The following is a 25,280-nucleotide window of genomic DNA, read 5'->3' as shown; positions in this document are numbered from 1 at the left end:
TGGATACATTCTAGGAGAGATATAGACAAGTTGAAGCATTTCTTAAAAAAAAAAGATTGACCAAGATGGTGAGAATCCTGGACAGTGTACAAGGAATGATTAGATTAACCAGAGATATTTAGCTTATAAAGAATAAGGCAAAGGGAGGGCATAATAGATGTCATTCAATAGACAAAAGAGAAATAGTGAATAAACTTTTCCCCACATTTGATCTGAGAGCAGAACAGAGAGCAATGAATAAAACTGAAGAGATAGACTTAGATTTGATGTAAGAATAATTTTCTTAACCATTAGAACTTTCTGAAAATGGAGTGGGATCCCTTAAGTAAGAAGTGGGTTACACTTCACAGGAAAACTTCAAGTAGTAGCTTAAAAAACAATGCATACAAGAGATCTTAGAGCAAATTTTTTTGTCAGATACATATGAGACAGGCTGACTTCTAAGATCTTTTTTCCGATTTGGAGGGGCAGTTGGGTAGTGAAGTGAATAGAGTTAGGATGCCCTAAGATCAAATTATGCACAGGACATTTACTAGTTATGAGATTATGGACAAGTTGCTTGACCTAAATCTCAGTTTACTTATCTTTAAAATGGGGATAGTTATAACATCTACTTTATAGAGTTTGGGGGAGTACTAAATCAAATATTAGCTTTATAAATTTTGAAATGTAAATGCTAAAATATTATTACAGCTACTACTACTACTGCTACTATAAGTATCACTACTTACTACTACTACTACTACTATTACAACTACTACTACTACTATTTGTTCTATCACCACCACTACAAACTACCATTATCATACTACTAATTTATTACTTTTGTCTATTGTGGCCTTGAAGGGGCCCAAAACTTGAATATGCCTGAAAAGGCAAGGCAGTCAGGTATATTGTTACCCACATGACCTTGACATATTTCATTTAGTTCCCTTGGCTATAATTTTTTCAACTATAAATAAAAAGGTCAGAGTACATGATCTCTGAAGGGATCAGGTTCTTCTTTTAGTCCTGTATTTGTGAACTATTTATAGTGAACATGGTACCATTACTATGAAGACTACTTAGTGGGAAGTAGTAGGAGAAATGTCATTTCTTTTCTTCTCTACCCTTAAAAAGGTTAAAAGATAAAAATAATGCATTAGCTTTGCAGTGCAAATGACCAGATCTCTTAGGACACTATTTTGATCTTTGTAATTTCTTTTTTCCCTTAAAGACTAATATCCTTGACTGCCAAACTGGAATATTGCTTTTCTTTTCACCCTTTATTTATTCATTTATAACCCTGATCAATTAACTTCATTCCTTCCTTTGATAAATTAATGGTGGGTGTTCTATAGTTATGTGATGTTAAGAATTGATGACAGTGAGGGAAATTGATTTGCCCACCCCCAACATGATCTTAAGGAAATCTTTGTTTAAGGAGAAGTAGGTTGTAAAATTTGTGAAATTTATAACAATTCCACTACTTTTTCTTGATTTTTCCTTTCTTTCTTAAACTTTGCCTATAGAGAATTATTTCATTGGGTTAAAATTATACACTATTATCCATCACTATAACTTAGTAGAGGTGAATTTTTCAGATTCCTTTCCACTTTCCATAATGTTATCCAGTTATGCAGAATGCTGCAGGAAAGAGACTGTAGAGTCTCATCATGTTACTGAGACTTGACTGAGCATAGAAAGTCATCTTTTCCAAGTCCCCTTAATGTTTGGGTCTTCACCCTAATATCTTGTGAGCACATGTGGTTTGCATATGGTTTCTCTCTTTCTATTGTAAACACATTTAAAACAGAGACTATCTTTTATCGTTGAGTCTATCTTTAGTTCTTAAAACAATGCCTTAAGTGCTGAGTAAATAAATGCTTGTTGACTTGATTTATTACAAGGAATGAAGACATGACAAGAACAAGGAGGGGATACTCTTGGGGGAGCTTAAGGCATCCTAGTAGGTTAATCATTTTTACAAGATTTCACAAGTATTTACTCACTCTGGACTATAAGATTTTGGGGAGATAGTTTCATATATTTTTAGAAGTGCTGAAAGAGTGACTGAAGTAAAGTTATAACTGAAACATTCCTGTCTCAAAGCTGTTCCATTATGTCTGACTTTGAGGGTTATGTTGGCAAAAATACTGGAGTGGCTTGCCATTTCCTTCTCCATTTCATTTTATAGATGAGGAAACTGAGGCAAACAAGGTTAAGCAACTTGCTCAGGATCATTCAGCTAAGTAAGATGAGTCTTCTTTTTCCAAGCCCAGTATTCTATTCACTGCAGCATTTAACTTTCCACAAGTATTTTAATTTTGTGTGTATATGTGTGTGTTTGTGTATGTGTGAATATATATATACATATATATGTATATACATACATATATATAATATATATACATACATATATATATATATATTCCTTACACACACACACACACACACACACACACACACACACACACACACACACATATATATTTAAAGGCTTAAGTCTCAGAGACCTATTATTCCAGTCTACCTGGATGGTAATTCATCTATATTTGTATATAATTCAAAATACACATGTGGATTTTGAGGTATATTTTTTCCTTTCCTTTCCTAATTTTTATAATCTATTTAATTGATATATACACCAATAAGCATTTTAAATGCCTTTTATGTGTCAGGTATTATTTATATATGTAAACACACAGATATTCATAATATTTTATTTGGATAGACTGAGATGGATAAAGAAAACATTCTTGAGGAAGATGGCAGTTGAAATAAGATTTGAAGGAATCCAAGGCATATAAGAGATGGGGATAAAGAGGTATGGGAGAAAGGCTATAAGTAGTTTGACAAGAGCAAAGAATGCATGAAGAAGAAAAGTAACATAAGTAGTTGGCACAGTTGGAACATTGTGAAGTCCTTTACAAGATTTTTTTTTAAATTCTGTTTGGCTTTTACTTTCTGTGTTCTGCTAGTAAGGTTCAAAGTAATTTAGATGTTTTTAGAGATTCTCAGAAAAATTGATTTGGGGTTTTAAACCAAAGGAGGCACAATTGACCTCTAATATACCCAACATTAAACTCTTATGACCACAGAATTGAGAGTAGCCACAGGCTACATTGCTATAAGAAGGTATTGCTGAATCCTCATTGACACAATATGGTTAGGATGAGTAATTTTGTCTTTGGGTAGCCTCTGAACAGTGTGATTGCACTGTATATCTAGGCAAAGAGATGTTAGAATGTAAGAGAAGAGCATTAAAAGGGAAAGTGAATCAACAGCAAAGCTAAAATTTATCATGTACACAGTTTTGTCCTGGATTAGAATAAACAACTTGTAGACTTGTGAGACCAAGAAATGTTAGAATCATCTTTCTATAAGAATATCACCTCCTCAATATACTTACCCCCTTTTCTTTTAATATTTTTCTCTATCCTTTGTTCTTGGGTATGGAAAAATAACTAAATAACAGTACCAGCTGATTCCTGAATTCCAGGCAAACCTGATATGATACCTGGTATGGTAAAACACAGCATTGGCTGACTAGTGTTTTAATTATTCCTTCAGCCTTTGCTTAACCAGAGTACTGATTGAATGGATGCATTCCCTCAGGGTACAACAGTCTTTTAATGGCTGAGAAAGGAAAAGGACCACTAGATTTATAGAAGAGTAGAAAATATCCAGAAAATGTTACATAAATCAGCATGAAATCATCAGAAGGCATTTATTATATATCTATTTGTATACACTGTTATAGTAGGTGCTATTGAAATGAAGTTGAGACCCAGTTCCTTTGTTCAGAAAGATTTCTGTGAAGGTCATATAACCGTGCAGCTGTTCCAGTGCTTGATTCAATATTTGCCTTTATTAGCAGTCAGTTTCCACACAATTGATTGGCCTGGCCAAATTGGCTGCTCAAACTGACTCAGTAATGAAGTTGAGCCATAGGTCAGTTATTTTTGTCACAGATACTCAGAGCTCTAAGAATGATAGAAACTAATATGGACAGATAGGCATTTCTGGTTGTTTAGTGTTCAGAAGGGTGAAAATAGTCACATTTTTTTCCCTTAGGGGGAGAAATGACATTAAACATCAATTCAGGGTAGAGATTATATATAATCACTTTGAAGTGCTCATGTTGATGGCTATAAATCCCCATGAATATGTCCTATTTCAAAGTGAAAGCTATCTGCTTTAGAATTCCTTGGTGCTGCTACTTTTCTCTGTCAAGGATTATTTTCCTGTCTTTATCTTTGCAGCTTATTACGCATCAAGATTGTTCTTCTCTGTGGTTCACTTTCTTTTCAAGTGGCATTTTTAAGAGACCTGAGAATGAAACTGCAGATGAAGGGAATGGAATTGATGTTAGAATGGAGAAGAAAAACTCAGATTGATTGCTTCTCTGAGAACTTACATATACACACACATACACACACACACACACACACACACACACACACACACACACACACACACACACCCCTTTACCATGTACATAAAAAAGTCCAACCTCCCTGTTACTAGCAAAAGAGAGTTAAAAAACAACTCAATATTTCTATAGCACTTCAATTGTTCCTGAAGAATATATGTTTTCAAGGACTTGGTGAAGGCAAAAGTAGTACAAAAATCACTGCATTTGGAGCACTGGCCACCATGCACTTCTGTTATCATGGGAAAGTCTTAGCCTCTTTAGGTTCCATTTTCTTTATTTGTAAGTGAGGGATGTAGATGAATTGCTCTCCATCCATGGTTCTATGTTTAGTTTCACTGTTTTTTTTTTATCATCTTCTAAGATATAGCAACATAGATATTTGCTTATGTAACCAGCTCAGCAATGAGGAAGAGAATAATGAATGTAGTAGTATAGTTTAATACTCAAATATACCTATGATTTTATCTCTTTGGATATTTTATCTAACTATCCATATCATCACCCACCTATGCTACTTTTAGGAACTTTTGATTTAGATTTAGAGTTTAAAAGACATAAAATATTATCCAGCCCAGTGAACTGATTGTGTGTGTTAATTTATTTTACATAGGATGACTCTATCTGAAGTTTATACATCAGAAAAATATAAAGAAATATAAATAAAAAGTATCTAAGTTTATGAAAATGCTTTATAATAATACAAAATAATTATATATAAAAAATTTGGAATTAAAACTCTTTTATTATTTCATTCTTTAGTCTTCATATGCATATATACATCAATGCTTTAATGGAAGAAAAATAGATTATAGATTCTAAAGAAATTAGAGTTGTAACAGTATTACTTATAAATTATATTACGTCAATCATATTTACCAATATCTAGAATCAAAAAAGATGGAAAGATGGAAAATCAGTAAACACATTCATAACAGTACAGGTAGGAGACAGTTTTAAAATTTAAAAATACATAAAGTATTCAATATAAGTTATAGAAAAAAAACAAACAATAAGTATATCTTATTAGAAAATTGCAGTTCAATATTGTAAGGCAATATGCTCATGTCTCTTGAATGACTGCCTCTGATCCAGTGTCTTGATTTTGCAGATGTAGAAACTGAGGTACAGAAAACTTAAGTGACTTCTTGCCCAAGGTGACAGACAGTAAATGGAAAGCCAGTATTTGAGTCCAGGTTTGCTGACTTCAGATAGTCTTTCTCATGTGCCATACTTTCCTCGCTTTGAATTTAGAATCTCTGAGTGAATTATTCTGGCTATGTGCTCCTCTTGTGCATAATGTAAGCCTTTTTGTAGATAATAGGATCATAGATTTGCAGGTAGATTTGCAGCATTGTAATGCTGGTGTACAGAAGAGAGAAGAGTCAGAATTTGGAAAGAAAGTGGGGTTTCTCCCTTTCAAACTTCTTATCTCTCCCCTCAAGCAATTCATATAAGAAAAAAAAAAAAGTTTTCTTTATTCCCCACTCCATATGTTTCTAGTCTTGTATGGTGACTGTGCTTCTTTAATTATACCATAGCAAAATTAGATCAAACAGTTAGTGAGCATTATTTTCTGTGACCTCTCTCCATAAAGCTTGAAGGGTAACAGCAGAATGAATACTCATTTGTGAGCCACAGAAAAGCAGACCCATAGTATCTTTTGGTCAATTTGATTCTGCTACAGTTGTAAAGGTCTAGCTCAGCAGGGAATCTGAAAATTCAGTTTTGTGTCCTTGTGCCTGCCCTAGAACATGACATACGATTATGCTAGGACGACATAAGAGAGTTGGAAAAAATTCAAGAAAGGACATTAGAAACAATCATGAGTAATAAAGAAGAGGGGTTTCTTTATGATGATGGGCTAAAAAGTTGTGCTTTTCTAAAAAGAAAAAAATAGAAAAGGAATATGATTAGACTTTATATAATCATAAAAGATTTATATAGAATGATCTTGAAATTATGCAGCAGTACCTGGAAAACTAGAATTCCTGAATAACCAGGAAGCAACTTCTATAAATTTCAAAATGGAATAACTTTATATTATTTTTTAAAATAGCATTTAAATAGAGGTAGTAAACTTACCCATTGGTATAAAAATAGAAATGGATTTAAAACAGTTTTAACTGCATTTATGGAAGATACCACCACAATAGATTATTAAAAGAAGTTAGACGTTTTCAGGGGGAGGGATTGGGGGTAGAGAGTGAACTTTCTTAACCTCTTGAAATTGATACAATATAATGTTTTCCTACAGAATGTCCCTGGGTGCCACAGTCAGAGGTGGAACACTGGCCTGGGTGCTCAATGGCTTGACCCATTTCCTTCATTTTTATGTAAGGGAACTTTAATACTTACCCAGGGGCTTGAATGCAATTTTAATAGTTTCTCCCCTTTCCACACCTTCTCTGATCCCTATTGTCAAGCCTGGTTCTGCCATCCTTGGAAATTAATTCTTCAAAAGGCAGACTTTGACAATGTGCAACAAACCTTCCACTTTTGCTGGGAATTCTCTACTGAAAAACTGTCAATGCTTCTTTATTTATTCTGAATTTTCTTTGTAGACCTCCATCATTTTCCTCAGATCTTTTAATGTCTAAAAAAGAGATTAATGAAATGGCTCCTTAGATTTTTTGGTCATTTTTTTTCATGTTTCCTTTGCTTTCTGTCTTCCCACACCTAGAACATCCCTGGAAACAACTTCTGCTACATGGATGCTCTAAGGAAGTATGTAAAAAAAGACCACCCACAACAAAATAAAAAAAAACAAACAAAGTTATATGTTTGCATGTGTTTGTGTGTATATGTGTTTCAAAAATCTAGATTAAGAATAGTATTAATAATCCTGAATAAAATGAGTCCTACTAAAATTACTAATATTTTAATGCCTACTGATAGATATTGGATGACTATATGGAAAAAAGGTAATTTTTATTATGTATTTATTTCATAATGCCCAGGCACTTTTGGATAAGGATATTTTTATATTGCAATGTTAAATGCTTATAGACTCCGATCCTGTTAGGTAATTGCAATATCTACCATAGCATTAAGGCTCACTGCATGAGCTAATGCTGTGTTATGGAATTAATCAAATTTGAATGAAAAGGTCATTAGAAAGTTAAATTATTTTTACTGATACTAGCTCAGCTCTACATAAGCAAGAATTACTCTCAATTGTAAAATAATGCATCCAGTGATTCAGTCATTAGTTTCCTCTCACTTGAAACATCAAATTACTGATCTGGTTAATTACATAAGAACATTGACCATTGTTTAGCATTTCATTACTTCCACTTTTTAGCACTTTTCAAAAACTCAGTTGTACAACATTTACCAGCACATTACTTCCATATCAAGGGAGCAGATTACTTGCAGTGTATTAACTCAGTAGAATTGTAGATATCATTTGATTTTAGATGTGGAAGGGATAATTTATATCATCTCATCCAGTCCTTTCATTTTCAATAACTGGGAGTGAAATGGATTGATCTAAGCATATTTCTTCTTATACAGCTCCTTGTAAATGTCCAAGTGGGATGGACCGATAGTCTATCAAACCTATTGTTCTCTTTCAGATAGCACCATACTTCTTCTAAAGGTGGCCTTTGGGAGGTGGTAGTTGTAGAAAAAGAGATGAGAAAAAAAAGAAGAGAGAGATTCATGAACTAATTCTTCTTTGTTGTCAATCTAAGACATGGACAGAACAGGTATAGGGCTGGCCAGGAGGAACCAGATCCAGAAGTCCAGGAGCATGTGACTAGTAAGTATGGGGTGACCAGATAAGTAATATAGGATCTTTAGATTCTAAGAGATTAGAGAGTAAACAAGAAGAGTTAGCACTAGAGAACAAAGTGTTTATCTTTATACTCCTTTCAGGGTGCTTATGATATTGGGCCCAAGAGTGTTAAATATACCTAGAAGGAACATGCATTAGGTAGACTCAGGGACAGAAATGCAAGAACTATATAATTTCAGAAGAACAGAGACTAAGGAAGATTATAATGATCTTATGCTCTACTCCTTAGCACTTGAGCTATAATTGAAAAATCTAGGCTAGTAAAGTTACTGTGCATCAATCAGCCTAGCACATTGTTATATAACTATTTTGTTTTTAACTGAGTTGAGACAGCAACCTCACACACACTCATAAAGAGAGATAAAAGGCAAAATCCCATGTTCCTCTTTCCCCAATTTCATGGCACAGTTCACAATTGCTCCACATGTGCTGTCTGAAGATATAATTCTTTGGTAGATGGGTGGTGGTAATGTCAAATATGAAAGTGATATCTACCTAGCCTCCCAACCATCCATTTTCCCAAATTTGTTAGCTGTCTTTTTGAGTGCTTTCCAACATCATTAGGAAGTTAATGGAAAACTGAGCCATAACTGTGTGGGTCATTCTCTTCTGCAGGAATTTAAACATTACTAAAAGAGAGATTAAAAGAACTGAGTCAAGAAATCTCTTTCCTCATTTGAGATCATGGGAAATCCCTATTTTAAGGAAAATAATTTTGGCTGGGTAAATTAAGAGCTAAGCATAGTCATTCCTCTTAATGATTCAAAAATGTTTCTCTTCGATTTACTTCTTTTATTTTAGGCTCTATATGTGTTTTAGCTTTTTCATGAAGTTACAATATGATATAATATGGTAATGATAATTTAGTATAATCAAGTGTACACATAATATGAACTATTTTCACATAAAACTTCATTAATAGACCATTAAAATTCTTGCAGATTTATACAATATAATAAAAGCAAAGACATTTATAGCTAGGAGTGAAATGTGCTTTGTGTAAAGTTAGGCTATATTTAGTTTAGGTATATTGAAAGAAATGTATTAATTTCCAGTTACAATTCTATCTTTGTGTGTTTTCTAAAATGAGAGCTAAGACTCCTAGAAATAAAAAGATGTGAACTTAAATTGCATTCTATTATGTTTGACTTCATTATTTCAGTAGCTATATTTGAACTACTCTTATCTGTGAAAAATTAAATAATCTACCGTTTTCATATCCCTATTCTCAGCTAAGGCAATACCAAATTCTCTTGCCTTTATTTCATTGATTCACTCTTCTCAGTTTCTTTGCTGAAATCACCTTTTGTCCACCACCAATTACCAAATAAATGCTCTACCTTTACCTCCTCATCCCTTTTATCCATGACTCATGTTTCCTCTTCATTCCTATCTAGTCATTCTTCATTCCATTTCAATCACGACCACTTAAGATGAAGCATTCATTACCTCATTCATGGATTGTTGCAGCATCCTATTAGTAGGTCCACCTGGTTCCAATCTTTTCACTTCTAAACACCAATGTTTATCTTTCTAATATCTCTCACAGTTTTATCCTATACTATTTATCCTATCTTATTGTCTCAAAACCTTTAATTATTCTTATTTTCTACCTCACAAATTAAATCCCTTTTATTTATTCTCAGGATCCTTCATAATTGAGTCCCACTAATGTCGATACATTTGTTGTTTGTATTGCTCTCCAAGATGTAGCCCCAATTCTAATCATACTGATTTTACCATGTAATAAGCCTTCTTGTTCTTTTACCATTTTGCTCTATTCACTTGTAATGACTTCCATTCTGCTGATTTTTAGTATAAAAATTCTAATAATTCTTCTAGGCGCTTGCTAAGACCCAGTTTCCTGCTTATTCTAGTTCTTTTTTGCCCCTTAACTTAGTCAATAAACTTTTAGCACATTAATAGTCATAATAATAATTACAATTTTTCAGAATCCAACCCATTGTTCAAGCTAAATTTAGGCCAGAGAATGGTAAAATAAGGGAATGATAGCCTACTAATGTGCAGTAGACACAATGTTTTCTGAGACTTTCTGAGACTTTTATGATAGCTGTGAAAATATTTACAGGTTATGAAGATCTACAGGAATCATGAATTGTTGACGAATAGTTCACATGACTAGTTTAGAACTCTAGGAGATGTGATTCAACTTTTCCTAAGAGTCAAATTCAAAGATTGGCCCTTTGAGCTGACATGTATCTATCATAATGATTGATTTGGCATGGAAGATGGAAACATGATGTTTCTTTATGTTCTGATACCATAAGATAAGACGCCTTGTAACAAATTAAAAATAACTTGTCTGTTGGAAATGCTTCATTGGATATTGTATTAAGCATTTAATCCAATAAATTCTAGATGAAAGAGAAGACATAAATGTTTATATTCTATGGTAGTATTATTACATAACAAAATTAGAAACAAAGTTCTAAGCAAAGCTTTCATTGTATGTGTGTGTGTGTGTGTGTGTGTGTGTGTGTGGGTGTGGGTGGGTGGGTGTGGGTGTGGGTGTGGGTGTATGTTTGCTAGTGCTGGCTTTGAACTCCAACTTATACAAATAATGTATTGCTAACTATCTCAGTATTTCAGGGGATTTGTCAGAAATAATTTTGTCCCAAAGTCCCAATGAGAATATTTGAAATCAAAGAGCTATTAAAATATAAAGGGGAAATGGTGAATGTCCTGAAGTCCTTGAAAATCTTTACTTAATACATAATCTAGTGTGTGTACTTGTTATATACACTTAGAAGAATGGAAGCTCATTGAGCTTAGGGAACTTTCTTTATTTTGTCATGCCTGACAATGTGCTTTATATAGAACAAGTACTTAATATGAATTTACTGAATTGTATTGTGTTGTATTGAATTGAACACATGGTAAACACTTTGAAATCTTTCTCTTTTGATTGATTAGCTGACAGAATATGACTTTGGTCCCCACTATATACATTCTAATGCCCAGCACTGATATCTTTAGTTAAGTATATACTTTCTCCTCCCCTGACTTACTCTGTTTTTTTTTTTTTTTTGTTATTGTTTGTTTTTTTGTTTTTTGTTTTTTCCTTCCATTCATTATCTTGTATTTGACCTAGTATAGTGGTTGCTTAATAAATACTGAATGAATGAAATGGAAAATGTTATTTGGATGGGAATACACAGGGAAACAAAACAAAGAACACTTTTATCATCTGAGATTTATTCATTTTCAGCTCAAGCTATTTTTAGCTTTTCATTTTTAGTTAAATGAAATATAATTGCATAATTAAGCATTACTGACTTTCCCTGAAGGCCCTCCATTTCGCTGAGGCTGTAAAGTAATTGGAAAGACTATCTCAGATGCCTCAAACTAAAGAAAATATGTAGTTTGGTTTTCTGATTGACTTGGAGCTTTAAAATCCTCATCTGCTTGAAAGAGAAATCCACAGGAGGAACCTGCCTGACCATATTTCACTTGGTACTCAGATTTCATAGAGCATGTTAATAAGGGAGATCACTTTAGTTTCCTTAAATCTTTATTTCATATTTTACTTTTCCAAATGACTTCTGAATTTATTTTTCTACCTTGGGATGAGTTTAGTTCAGCCACCTACAGGTCTATCATTCATGTCTCCTCCTAAACTACCTGGTATCAATTTGCATACAAAGTTGGGCTTTGATAGACAGGGCTGGCCAAAGGCAATGCAGGTACAGATTTACACCCAAAGCAGGGAGTCTGGGTAATGTGGTACTTTGGGCTGCCATGGTGTAGCTAACTATTGGTATAGGTAGCAGAAATGACTTTTTTTCATTAGTTCTCTGATGGACATCTAGAAAAAAGAAAGTATATAAAGTCATCCTTTTTACATTTTTTTTTTCCATCAGAATCTCAGTTCATTATTAACTATTCAATCCCTGATTTTTTTTTTTTTTTTTGCTGATGATAACTCAAGTCTTTGAAAACAGAAAGTTGTTGTCAGAATTGTTTTAGAGATCAACAGAATAAGCCTCAAAATATTGAAATTCAGGAAGGCCTATAGAATTAAAGATAGGGATTCTACATTTTTTTTCTTGTAATCCTTTGACAAGCTAGTGAAATCCATGGACCTCTTCTGTCCTGGTGAAATAGGATTGTCCAACTTCCTACTGATAATAAACTTTCACATACTAGAGACATATCTAATAAATTGCTAAGGTGTATTGATTCTTCCTCCATGATGCCTTCAAATTTATACTTGCCTCTTCAATCTGTCGGAAGACACTGAATTCAGATCATCATTATCTCTCCCATAATGTATAGAAATAGTTTCCTAACTTGTTTTCCTGCCTTTGCTCTCTCTCCCTGCTTGAAGCTGTCCTTCTTTCCATTGCCAAAATTATCTCCATCAAGAAAATATATGATCACATTGATAACCTGCTGAATCTTGTGATTCTCCATCACCTATGAAATGAATTTCAACAATTCATCCTGGAATTCAAGGTCACTTGTAATCTAGATCCAACATAACTTTTCTGCTTTATTTTACTCTGCATTAAACCAAATTATTCATAGTTCTGTTGAACTTAACCAGATTTTTCCTAATACCATGAATTTTCACATGCTATCTATGCACTGACTGGAATGGACTCTCCTCATACATCGATATGTTGAAATCTTTCTAGTCTGCCAATACCCAGATCAGATTTTTTTCTACTTGGTTATGTTTTCCTTGATCTGAAAATGAAACTTCTCTTGAATATTATATTGTACTTATATATAAGTCTCACCTTCCTTGATAAGAGGTACTGTATTCTTTTGCATTCTTGTTTCCCTAGCCCATAGTGTCTGGAATTCACTTAATAAATATTTGTTGAAATTGATAAATGTACTAACCTTTTATCTTTAAAAAAATCACCTCATTAACTTGTAAGCCTGTAGCATGTCAGATTTATAGTATTCTTTTGTTTTTTACTATCCTTACAAAGAATGAAATGAATGCTTTTCCTTATCATCATAAGATATATCAACATCAGCCTTTGTATCTGGTCTGTTTAAATGAGGAAGAAGTTATTAGAGGACAGGATCTCAAGTCTTTCATTTCATAACATTACTTAGGCTCAGGGAGTGGTCATACAATTTTTAAAATTGAAAACAAAGTTAGCAATAATGGAAAAATCTGAAACTCTGTATTAAAAAAAAATCATAACTCTAACAGATGTTTGCTATAAGATGGCACCCAAGCCACTTTACATGGTGCAATAATGGAAAAAATCTTGAGCATGAAACCAGAGTTTTTAAAAGTTGAGTCCAGTTTTTTGAGACATAATACCTTTATGAATTTGGATGCTACTCAGTCTTTCTGGGCCTCAGTTTCCTGATGTGTGTTTTTCGTTTTTTTATTATAAGAAGTTTGTTTTTAATACACATTACTTTATGAATGATGTTGGGAGAAAAAATCAGAACGAAAGGGAAAAACCATGGGTGAGAAGTTTCCTTATATGTAAAATGAAAAGATTAGATTAAACAAATGGTTCCCCATTGGTCCCCAAATATATTGTTCTATGATCTCTCCTGTTTCATTTCCTTTGTTGTGACAATGGGAAAAATAATGCAGTTACTAACTCTGAAATATTTTGAAAGAAAAAGGTTTTGGCTTTTTAAAAAGTGAGTATTCCAACTTTTATTGATAGTTTTCAGTTTCATATTATCTTTATTTTTCAAGATATCCTTCCTGCTTCCCCTACTGTTGAGTCATTCTTTCTTACAAAGGTTTTTAAAAAATTAAAGAAAAATAAAACAAAACAATTCAGGAAAACCAAGCAACACAGCAACTATGTTTGAAAAAATGTATATGTAATATTCTGTGTTGATAGTCCTCTGTATTTGCAAAGAAGGAAGAAAAACATATTTTTTCACTTCTTCTCTTGTGCCCAGTATTCAGTTTCCTGTTTTTGATATAAGGGGGTGGTGGAGGGAGAAAGATAAATGAAAATTCTAATTTACAATATAAATATGAAAATATTATTATGTTGAACCCTTCCTTTTACAAGTGAGGGAAACAAACAGGTAAAATGATTTGTTTATGTCACATTTCACTAGCAAGAGAGCTGTGATTGGAGAGACTAGAACAAGTATTGTTTTGAGTTCACACATAGTGCTCCATTTTTTTAATTGGATTTTTTACAGTTAAGGGAAAGAAACAAGAGCTAAACTGGCTAATTGCTGATATCCCTACCAAGTGTTAATGTTGATTTTTTTTTTTTTTTTTTTTTTTTGGTTTTCCTCCTCAGATTTAAGCAAGAAACGTGGGGGACTAATTTAAGGAAGAATTTTAGTCTAGTATGTCGATATGTTATGTGTGTTAGAATCAAGATTGAGTACTATTGGAGACACCAGAAACTAAAAGATTTCTAAGGCCGAAGTCAAAAGAGCTAGACCTGAATCTTGGCTTTGCAGATCACTCCTTGTGTGACCTAGGACGAGGCAATGGATTTCTCTGAATCTTAATTTCCTCATCTTGATAATAACCTGAATATGGTATTTTTGATATCTATTCCCACTCTAAATCTGATGACCTATCATTTTGAATCATAGATTCAAAGTATTTTTCTCAATTGGAAATCTTGTATACAATATATACCTTTTTTGCACACTTATGTCCTATTTGCAAACATTTAATCTCTTACATTAATTATTAATAATTGTCCAATTGTTTCTTCTTTCATCATTGTTTTTTGTTTCATTTCAGTACAGAAGAAATATTTTCCTTGGGGAAGAAATGAGATATTGTCTTTCTCTATGTTTGAAACAATTTGCATAGTAGAAATTGCTTGTGGATAATTTTGCCAGCTAGCTCTTAATAGGGGAGCCCTTCAATTTGTTACCTTATTTTTCTTATAGAGATTAATCTCACAGAGTGTATTAACTTTTTTTTTTACAAAAGTAGCTAATTGTGCATTTTATTCAGATTCTCAAATTTATTATCATAAAACTATTTATAGTAACCACAGATATTTTTATTCATTTATCTTTCATATCTAATTGTGGTAATTTTGATTAGCTTTTCCTTTAAATTATCCTCCTCCTACTATTCCTACTTCTCTTACTACTCTCACCACTACTACTTTCTCCACTACCAACACTACCATTAATACTACCATGACTACCACAACCATCACCAGAGCTACCATCACTATGTGTGGCTTGCGTTGGATCTGAAGTCTGACCTCAGATGCATATTAGTTTTGTAACTGAGGAAGTCATTTAACTTTTTTTCAGGCTCAGTTTCTTAACCTATTAAATGGGAATGAAAACAATTACCTCTAAGCATTGTTTGTAAGGATAAAATGAAACATATGTAAATGGTTTTATAGATTTTAAAGCATTTTATCATCATTGTCATCATGGTTATTGTAATTATTAACCAGATAGGTTATAAAGAGAAAGCACTTATCTGACCGTTGTTCTAATTATTCTCTTCTGAGATGAATATTCCTTTTTTTTTCTCAGTAAGCATTATTGATTAATATGTAAAGTTAAAATGTATTTGATTTGTATATTACATAATTTTTTGAAATGTATTTTATTTTATTTACTTTATTTTTTATTATGGCTTTTTATTTACAAGCTATATTCATGGGTAATTTTTCAGCATTGAAAATTACAAAACCTTTTGTTCCAATTTTTCCCCTCCTTCCCCTCACACCCTCCCACAGATGGCTGGTAGACCACTACATGTTAAATATGTTAAAGTATATGTTAAATTCAATATATGTATACAAGTCCATACAGTTATTTTTTGAAATGTATTTTAAAATGAAACTAACTCAAACTAATGGGAACTTTAGCCTTTGGCATTTTAAAAAATTATAGGTTTATAATTCAGTTCCTAATAAAATGTTGGTAAATTCTGGTGAATTATATGGATATGTATCATGCTACAAAAATATGTTTATTATAGCACTTTAAGTTTTGAAAAATACCTTCAACTCCTAATAATCTTGTAAGGGGGTTAAGATAGGGGATTACTGTTCTGTCACACATAGTGCAGATGGAACTTAATCAAATGCAAATTATAGGCATAAATATTTCTATTATCCATGAAAACAAAACTTCAAACCAGTATGTAGGACTGCCCTGGATCTAGCAAAAGGTTAACAGAGGTTTGTGTTTAATAGTTTTTAAAAGTCTATACCTTGGCAGGTAGATGCTAAAGGTGTAGAGTGTTGGATTTGGAGTCAGAAAGTCTATTTCAAATCCTTCTTGAGGCATTAAGAAGCTTTATGACCCTGAGGAAAAAAAAAATCTAGCCTTTCTTTGCCTCAGTTTTTTATGTCTCTTACAGGTCTAATAGCACCTCCCTCACAAGACCAAATGCGTGAAGATCATACAATCAACTATTATGAAAATAAAATGAGATAACATATGTAAAGCACTTTACAAATCTTGAAGTATTCTTATTATTTATAAAGTATGGGCTAGCTCCCTAGAGGGCCTCAGGGTCAGCCAGAGTCAGAACAAATCAAGTCCTTGGTTTTTAGGGGAAGAAGTGAAGAAGGCAGCCAAGCTGACATTTGGCAAGACTTGCCAAAGATATCAGGAGTCCAGAATCTCCAGCTGCCAATCTCCTCCTGCTGCCAAGTGCCTCTGACTTCTCTCCCTCAGACCTCCAATCCTTGCCTATGATTATTTCAATAGCAAACATTCAGCAAGGGCCAATGGTGAGGAGAGCCATCACATCACCATCCCATCTAAATATGTATATAGAGCCATTATCGAATAGGCAATTATCTTTAAGAGCTGGGTTGTCTGATTCAAGCATACCTTTTTGGAGTTTCAGCCCTCTACAATTATTTTTCAGTTGTTTTTTTTTTTTTTTTTAAGCTTGTTGTGGCCTTTTAACAATCCACAAAACTACAAATCTTATCCCTTCTCCCAAGCAGAGTTCTCAAAATCTTGGGATGTTAAGGACCACACCTATGTGCAAAACCCAGAAATCCTATAAAAGGTTAAAAGTATCATTTAGGGTGGGGTCAGTTTTTTGAAAGCACCTGCAGCTCTGAATCCTAACACACTTGAAGGAATTGCAAATCAGCCTTTACTTATGGAGATGTTGCTTGTGAAATGGTAATGAAATAAATCAGAGGCAAAAGAGAAGAGGAGAGAGATCAGAGAATGAAACAGACTCTCAATCTTCTTGTATTGTTATTATCCTCTCACATGAAGGGATCTATTCTGTGGATCAGAATTAGATCCCCGCGCTCCTGTAACAATGGGATCATAGATCTAAGCCTTGAAGGGACTTCAGAGAAAAACTGGACCAATTGCTTTATTTTACAGATGAAAAAAATATAGACTCAGGGAGGCTGAATTATTTTTGCAAAATTATACAAATAGTAAGCCTTGAATTGTTTACTTTTCCTCTTAGAAATCACAAAGCTTTAAGAAACAATTATGATTTGTTTGTATGTGTGTATGTGTGTGTGTGTGTGTGTGTGTGTGTGTGTGTGTGTGTGTCTATGTATGTGTATGTGTCTATGTGTGTCTATTGCTTCCATTTCACTGAGTTATAGGCCTTGGGAGGAGATGAGGGAAGGATAACAGAATGCCACTTTGAAAAGCACAAATTAACTTAGGCAGAAGTTTAACTGATACTCCATTCCCTTAAAATGCCAAATAGCAAAGCTTTTTACTATATCAATAGAGCTCCCTAGCTTTTAATATTAATATTGACAGCCTTTTAAAAAATTATATATAGAACGCCCAGAAGAGACAGTATTATTTATTTGGGCTTCAATGGTAAACAAACTGAGCTACAATCCCTATCTCTACACATCCATATAAATGGTTTTGAAAGGACAGATGGATTTAGTTGGCTGGAGGCAGTCCACTCCATCTTTTTGGATATGTTGCTGTCAAATTGATCATCTGGCCACCTGAGTGAATGGATAAGGTGCCTCTGCTAAATGTTCGAGACTTCTAAATCTAGTTATTTCCTCACAATCAAAATATAACTGCAGAGATATAGACTTGCTTAAGTCCACATATCAAGCCAATGGTTGAGCATTTTTGAGTCATTTATAACTAATCTGGTGCATTCCTATTTCTACCAAGCCATTTCAGTCCTTATCATTTCATGCCTAGATTAACACAATAGTCTCCTACTTGGTTTTTCCTAAATTGCACACTGCTAGAATAGTTTTTTTTCTAAGATCCTCTCCAATATACTTTCATGCTCATGATTGTACAGCTTTTGATGTCTGGCATCAAATCTAAATTAAACAATCTAGTCTTCAGAACACTCTACTAATTCATTCCCCCCTTCCTCATCTCACCAACCTTATTTAACAGTGCTCCCCATAATGAAATTGATACATATTCTGTCAAATATTAAACTATGGCATTTTAAAATTTGCTTTGAAATATATCCTGCGGAAATAGGAACAACTTTTTTTAAAGCTAGAGCAAAGATGTAGTGGAGAATGGGACTGGATTTATTTGGACAAATTGGGAGAGAGAGAAATTTGAAGTAAAGTTACTAAAAATCTCATAATGTTTTCAAGAATGGTGATATATTACTCTTTATTCTTGATCTTTCTGCTTTGCAACAAGGTGAGAGAAAATGGAAAGGAAAAACAAGCTATCATAGACCTCCTAGGTAGGAAAAAATGCCATGAGAATTGCCATAAGACCAACTCTATCATTTGTTTATAGTTGTGTTTAAGGGTCTTTCTGACTGAAAGAGTGATCAAAGGATGAAAGGAATTCATCTGTAAAGATATTAAGTGGAGGACTACATAGGAATCAAAGAGCCATGGGTCAAGTTATCATAAATAAATCTTAGAAAGCAAAAAAAGGTTCAGATTGAAGAGTTAAACAGTTCTAATTATTCCTAATGTATATATATATACATATATATATATATATATATATATATATATATATATATATATATATATATATATATAGTCCTGTCCGCTCTTGCCATTCTTCAAAATATAGTAACATATGATTATTTATGATTATCATGTCAATAAAGAATAATTTTAATAGAAAATTCACAAATAACTTGAAATTCTCTTCTGTCCCATTTACTCATTTCTGCCTATCTAAAAACATGTTTTCCATATCTTAGTAACATAAGCATAATAAAATAATAAGACATGTCATCTAGTAACATAATAATATTTCAGGTTAGGTACATTGGGTGACATAACATCCAGAGTGTTCATACTATAAATCTAAATTTTAAAAAGCAATAGTAAATATCACAGTGTCTATTATACCTGATTGTTTTCACAGTAAACTGAATTGAACAAACTTTTATTATTAAGGATATCTTTCCATTTCATCCTTCAGTTGATATTTTTGTTCTAAAATTTGGAGGGGACAACTTATCTACCTAATGGAGATTGCAATCTGCCCTTATATTTTCATTCTGTGTGATTCTTGCCCGTGTTTTTCCATAAAGGATCTAGACAAAGCTTTGAAATCCTTGTATAAATGAATACACATGTATTCAGATATACACACTACATATATGTATGTGTGTATATATATATATATATATATATATATATATATATATATATATATATATATATATATATATATATATATATATATATATATACATACATATACACATTGGAATACACACATGAATTAAAGGTACCATACAGAGCTACAGGCTTTATTCCATTTAAATTGAGCCTTTCACTAGGGTGATAGAGAAAATGCTGTGACTTCTCTTGTGTTAATTCTCTCTTTTATTTATTTCTTCACAAGTCTACCATTTGTGAAATATATTAAGTACTTTGGCTGGAGTCAATCAGTGCCAACATTGAATAGTGGAATCCTAATGAAATGTGAAAAGGTCTTTCGTTTTCTACTACCATGTACTCACTTAAAAATCCCTAATGGATTTTCCACACATCTGATTTAGAATAAAAGAGTTCTCAATAGAACATGTAAATTCTCATCAGACCTTTTCATGGTTTTCCTACCAACTGAAGTACAATAAAGAGTGAAAGTATATTTTGTTTCCTGCTACTGTGAATAGAGTGTTAGGTTAGTTTTAGCTCCCAATACTGCCTGAGTCTTTTTTAATCCCTCATTATTCTGGCATTTCAATCCAGAATCCTCTAAAATATTTTTCCCATTGAAATTAGCTCTCAAGGTGGGTAGATAGCAGATAGAGCCTCAGCCCTGAAGTTAGGAAGACCTGAGTTCAAATCTGGTCTTGGACACTTAACACTTCCTAACTATGTGATCCTGGGCAAATTTTAACCTCAATTAATTCAGGAAAAAAAAAAAAAGCTATATTTATATCTAACCAAAATTATCAATCAATAAAATAGGAATTATTTCTACACATTTCCTATTTTATTTATTGACAATTTTGGTTAGATATAAATATATCTGATTATTCATGGCAACAAGTTACATAATTTTCTTTGTTTACTTTATGCTACTTATTGAGTGGTTCCTCTACACTACTTCACCATCACTAAAACAAACTCTTCTCCTTTTGGCTTCAAAAGGAGCTAGCAGCCTCCTTCATGTCTGTAGGAATGGACAAAAGGCAGATATTGACCTAAGAATTTTGCTTTTCTTTTACAAGTGAAAGGGGAAGGGGAAGAAAAAAATACTCTGTTGTCCTCTTGGTAGGTTAAATTAAACTTAGATTTTTAAGCTTTATTTATCAGTGATTGAAAGTATACTGCTCTTATAAAAGTATTACACCATTGTCCTACCATCAGTAAGGTATGTGCTTTGAGCTGTGTTTCCAATAGTGTTATTAGGTTCTATTCAGCCATCCATGTTTTCTTTCCTAATGACCCTTAGAAACATCAGCATGAGTCTGTAAGCCAGCTGATCAGGGAAAGGATGTAGAGTCTTTTGCCATTAAAGAACAGTTTCTATAAGGTTTTTGTATTAGAAGATGAATGGGGCTATTCACAAGTATAATATCAAGAAAAATCAAGGAGATGAGATGAAACTTGAGATTTATGGAGGGTAAAGGATTTGATTTTAAGGAGTGGGGAGAATATTATGGTAGACTTGTAAAAAGATCTGCTTCACATTTATACTTTCTTGCCAAGCCAGTATAAATCTAGTCTTTGGCATTCTCTACAATTGTCACCCTCTCCTTGGGGATTAAGTTCTCACCATTCTTGTAGCATTCTCTTTAAGCCACATCAATTTTGGCTGTCTTTTTTCCTTCATCAAAAACTTTCCTATTCTTTTCCCCCATCATATTTTTGAATGGACACATTATAGATGAATTCCAGTGAGTGACCAATGGTTGAAATTTATAGTGAATGAATGAAAAAGCATTCACTTTGTACTAAGCAATGGGAATACAATTACAAGTAAGCAAGATAATCTTTTACTCTTAAGAGGTTACATTCTAATAATAAAAGATCACTCATATAAGGGAGATAAGTATACATATACAGTGGCATGACTCTGAAATGATGGGGAAATTACAGGGAGTCCAGATTCTTGGCAAGATAAGACTAAACTTGATCTATCAGAGCCCATAGTTTTACTAGAGGGACAGCTAGGTGGCGCAGTGGATAGAGCACTATAAGGATGCAGTTCCCGCGAAACAAGAGAAGGGAATTGTAAGGGCCCTTTAAATGGGCGGGCACAGCACAACTGGAGATTTGAGTGGCCCAGAAGTAATCTCTGTGGATATAAGACTGCCCAGTGGGTGGGATCCTGTCCATATTGAGATAGCCTCATAATAGGTGACAGCTCTCTCTCTCTCTGGTTGGCTGTGTGTGTGACCTCACAGGCCCTTTATAAGCCCACTGCAGACAGCAGTCACTCTCTTTAACCTGGCTCCTTAGCCTGGGTGGCCAAGCCAAGCTGATGGATAGCCAAGAGGTAAGGAGTTTGGTAGAGAACACGTGGGTCTTCAGACCAGGTGTTCACTAGGGAGCTGACAAGTCAGGGCATTATGTGAGTAGGTATAAGAAAGGCTTTTAAGATTACATGTGTCTGTTCTTGAGTGTGATACTGGTTATTAAACTATAGATTCAAGAGATCATGGCCAGAGACCTTTGAAGGCTTCAGAGGAGGCAAGCCAGGTAAAGTTGACACTACAAAGGTCAGTAGTCAAAAGTACTCTGTTGGGCCTAGGGCAGACTAGTATTGCAACTGCCAGGAGGGTGAAATATTTGTAAGCCAATCCATAAGCTGTCTTAAATGCATATGAAATTTCTACAATGGAAAAATGGTTGATCACATGGTCTAGCTGCTTCTCCAGATTGGAATGAAGCCATAATGTCCATTGGTTTTAAAACATTAAATTTCAAACCATGAGGGTTTTGTCCTATAGGAAGTATAGGAGAGTGAAAGAAAGATAAGCTGTGTAGCCTTCTGCCATGCTCTTAGCTTCTTTAGTTATCACAATTTGCAAATATAAGATTTTAGCAGCCTGATTATAAAAGATATTGATTTGAAGGTCCACTCTGAAAATGGACATGCAGGATATAATATTTATCTGAGCACTTTCTCACTCACTCTCAAAGTTTTTTTTTTTTTTTTTTTTTTGAGGCTGGGGTTAAGTGACTTGCCCAGGGTCACACAGCTAGGAAGTGCTAAGTGTCTGAGACCAGATTTGAACTCGGGTCCTCCTGAATTCAGGTCTGGTGCTCTATCCACTGCGCCACCTAGCTGCCCCACTCTCAAAGTTCTTAAAAGAGCTGATACCTTTTTAGTGGTCTGCCACTCATACAGTTAATGAAAAAAAGAACACTCAGCTATATCCCTGAATTCTTTTGCCTAAAATCAAAGTTTGAATTTCTGATACCAAATTGTACTTAAGGAGTGTGAATCAATAAATCTGATATTACTTTTCCTCCTGGGTCAAAGATCACACGCTGTCTATTTATTCTAGTGATTAAAACAGCAATTTTCCAAACCATTCTAAACATAAACACTGTTTCATAAGTACTCGTAGGGGTTTGGGAAATCCAGCCCACCTGTGGAAGAAGAAAATCTATGAGGTAAGAAAAGAGGAGTTTCAACTCTCCAAAGACTATCCTAGCAGTTTTACAAGTATAAAACTCCATTCTCTCTAACTGCAAGATCTTATGCTTGTAAGGTTTCTTAGAAATTAACTGAACTGTATATTTTTAAAATTTTTCTGAATATTATAGTCAATACCCCACAATTCCTTTTTGCCTTGGGCCATAAAGCCTACTCCTGTCTTTTGAAATGAAGACACAGGAGTTTTGAATGGATTAATGGGCAATGCTAATGATATTATCACCCTTCCTTTTCCTTCTCTTTCTTCTCCCTTGGCCCACGAAGATGGGGCTGAGGGAAGAGGAATTGGAAAATTTCACAAAGGCTGATTTAAAATCCAACCCGAGCTTTGCACATAAAAAGAACTAAACCTCTTCTCAATGGAAGAGTAATCAATAAATTCCTTAAGATAATAATATATGAGGTAAACCAACATAATGCTAAGAAAAATTTCTCCAACTAAAGTCCATGTGGTTCATTTATTTCCCTCCTTAGCTTCAGCCACTGGTTTGAACTTTTCCTTTTTTATCTGTAGTAACCTAGCTTTTTCTTCTTTCTTTACTTCAATCTGCAGTTTAACCTGCAATTCTAGAAACTCTTTTTTAATTGTTTGTCGTTCTATTTTTAACTTAACTTCTAGTGTGTCACATTTTATACTCTATACTGTCATACAAACACATTAGCTCTAGGTTGCTCCCTCTCCAAGCTATATTTAATGGGTGTGGGGATAGCCTTCTCGGAGCTTGATTACAAGCTTCCTGCTGTTCTTCAGTGGTGATCTTTGTTAAAAGATCTTCCATCTGGCTCTTCAACCTATTTATGTAAGCATCATGTTCAGCTGTATACTTAAGCCTGATCCCAGAGTTACCTGGGTCCATATTGCCTGCCTTCCCTCCTAAGTGGCGTTTCTACTGGATCTTTCAGAATCTTAATTCTGAATATTAAATATTTTCAAAACCTGATAATTCCTGATGCGTCCACATTCAGGCACCATTTGTAACATGCATTCCTGGCAGTTACAATTACTAGTTTGCCCTAGGCCAATAGAGTACCTTTGACCACTGACCTTTGCAGTGTCAACTTTACCTGGCTTGCCTCCTCTGAGGCCTTCAAAGGTCTCTGGCCATGATCTCTTGAATCTATAGTTTAATAACCAGTATCACACTCAAGAACAGACACATGTAATCTTAAAAGCCTTTCTTATACCTACTCACATAATGCCCTGACTTGTCAGCTCCCTAGTGAACACCTGGTCTGAAGACCCACGTGTTCTCTACCAAACTCCTTACCTCTTGGCTATCCATCAGCTTGGCTTGGCCACCCAGGCTAAGGAGCCAGGTTAAAGAGAGTGACTGCTGTCTGCAGTGGGCTTATAAAGGGTGAGATAGCTGTCACCTATTATGAGGCTATCTCAATATGGACAGGATCCCACCCACAAGGAAGTCTTATATCCACAGAGATTACTTCTGGGCTACTCAAATCTCCAGTTGTGCTGTGCCCGCCCATTTAAAGGGCCCTTACTGAGCACCAGCCTTGAATTCAGGAGGATCCCAGTTCAAATCTGGTCTCAGATACTTAACACTTCCTAGCTGTGTGACCCTGGGCAAGTCACTTAACCCCAACCTCAGGGGGGGAGGAAGTTTAAATAGTTTTACTAGAGTGCAGGGAATAAGATGAATGTCAATGAATGAAGATTTTTAAAATGTTTACTAGTACCAGTCACTGTACTAAGGATTAGAGATTAAAAAAGAGAACAAAGACAGGTCTTACACTCATGAAGTTTGCAATCTAATATTCACAGTACATATGGTATGATTAGGAAATAGTCAACAGATTTTAAATGAAGTATGTAGGGACAATTTCATAAGGAAAAGCTCTTGAATGAAATATGATTGGATAATATTGGCAGTCTCAGGAAACAATTTTTTATTTGGTGACCTGGGTTTGAATCCTTTTTCTATTCAATTCTCAGGTGATTTTTAAAGAGCTATTCAGTAGCTCAGAGGTTGGTTTCCTTAAATGCAAATGATGGGATGTATTTGTACTAGAAAT

The sequence above is a fragment of the Sminthopsis crassicaudata genome, chromosome 5 (assembly GCF_048593235.1).
Source record: "Sminthopsis crassicaudata isolate SCR6 chromosome 5, ASM4859323v1, whole genome shotgun sequence".
In the NCBI taxonomy this organism is placed as follows: domain Eukaryota; kingdom Metazoa; phylum Chordata; class Mammalia; order Dasyuromorphia; family Dasyuridae; genus Sminthopsis; species Sminthopsis crassicaudata.
This window is presented reverse-complemented; position numbering follows the sequence as displayed.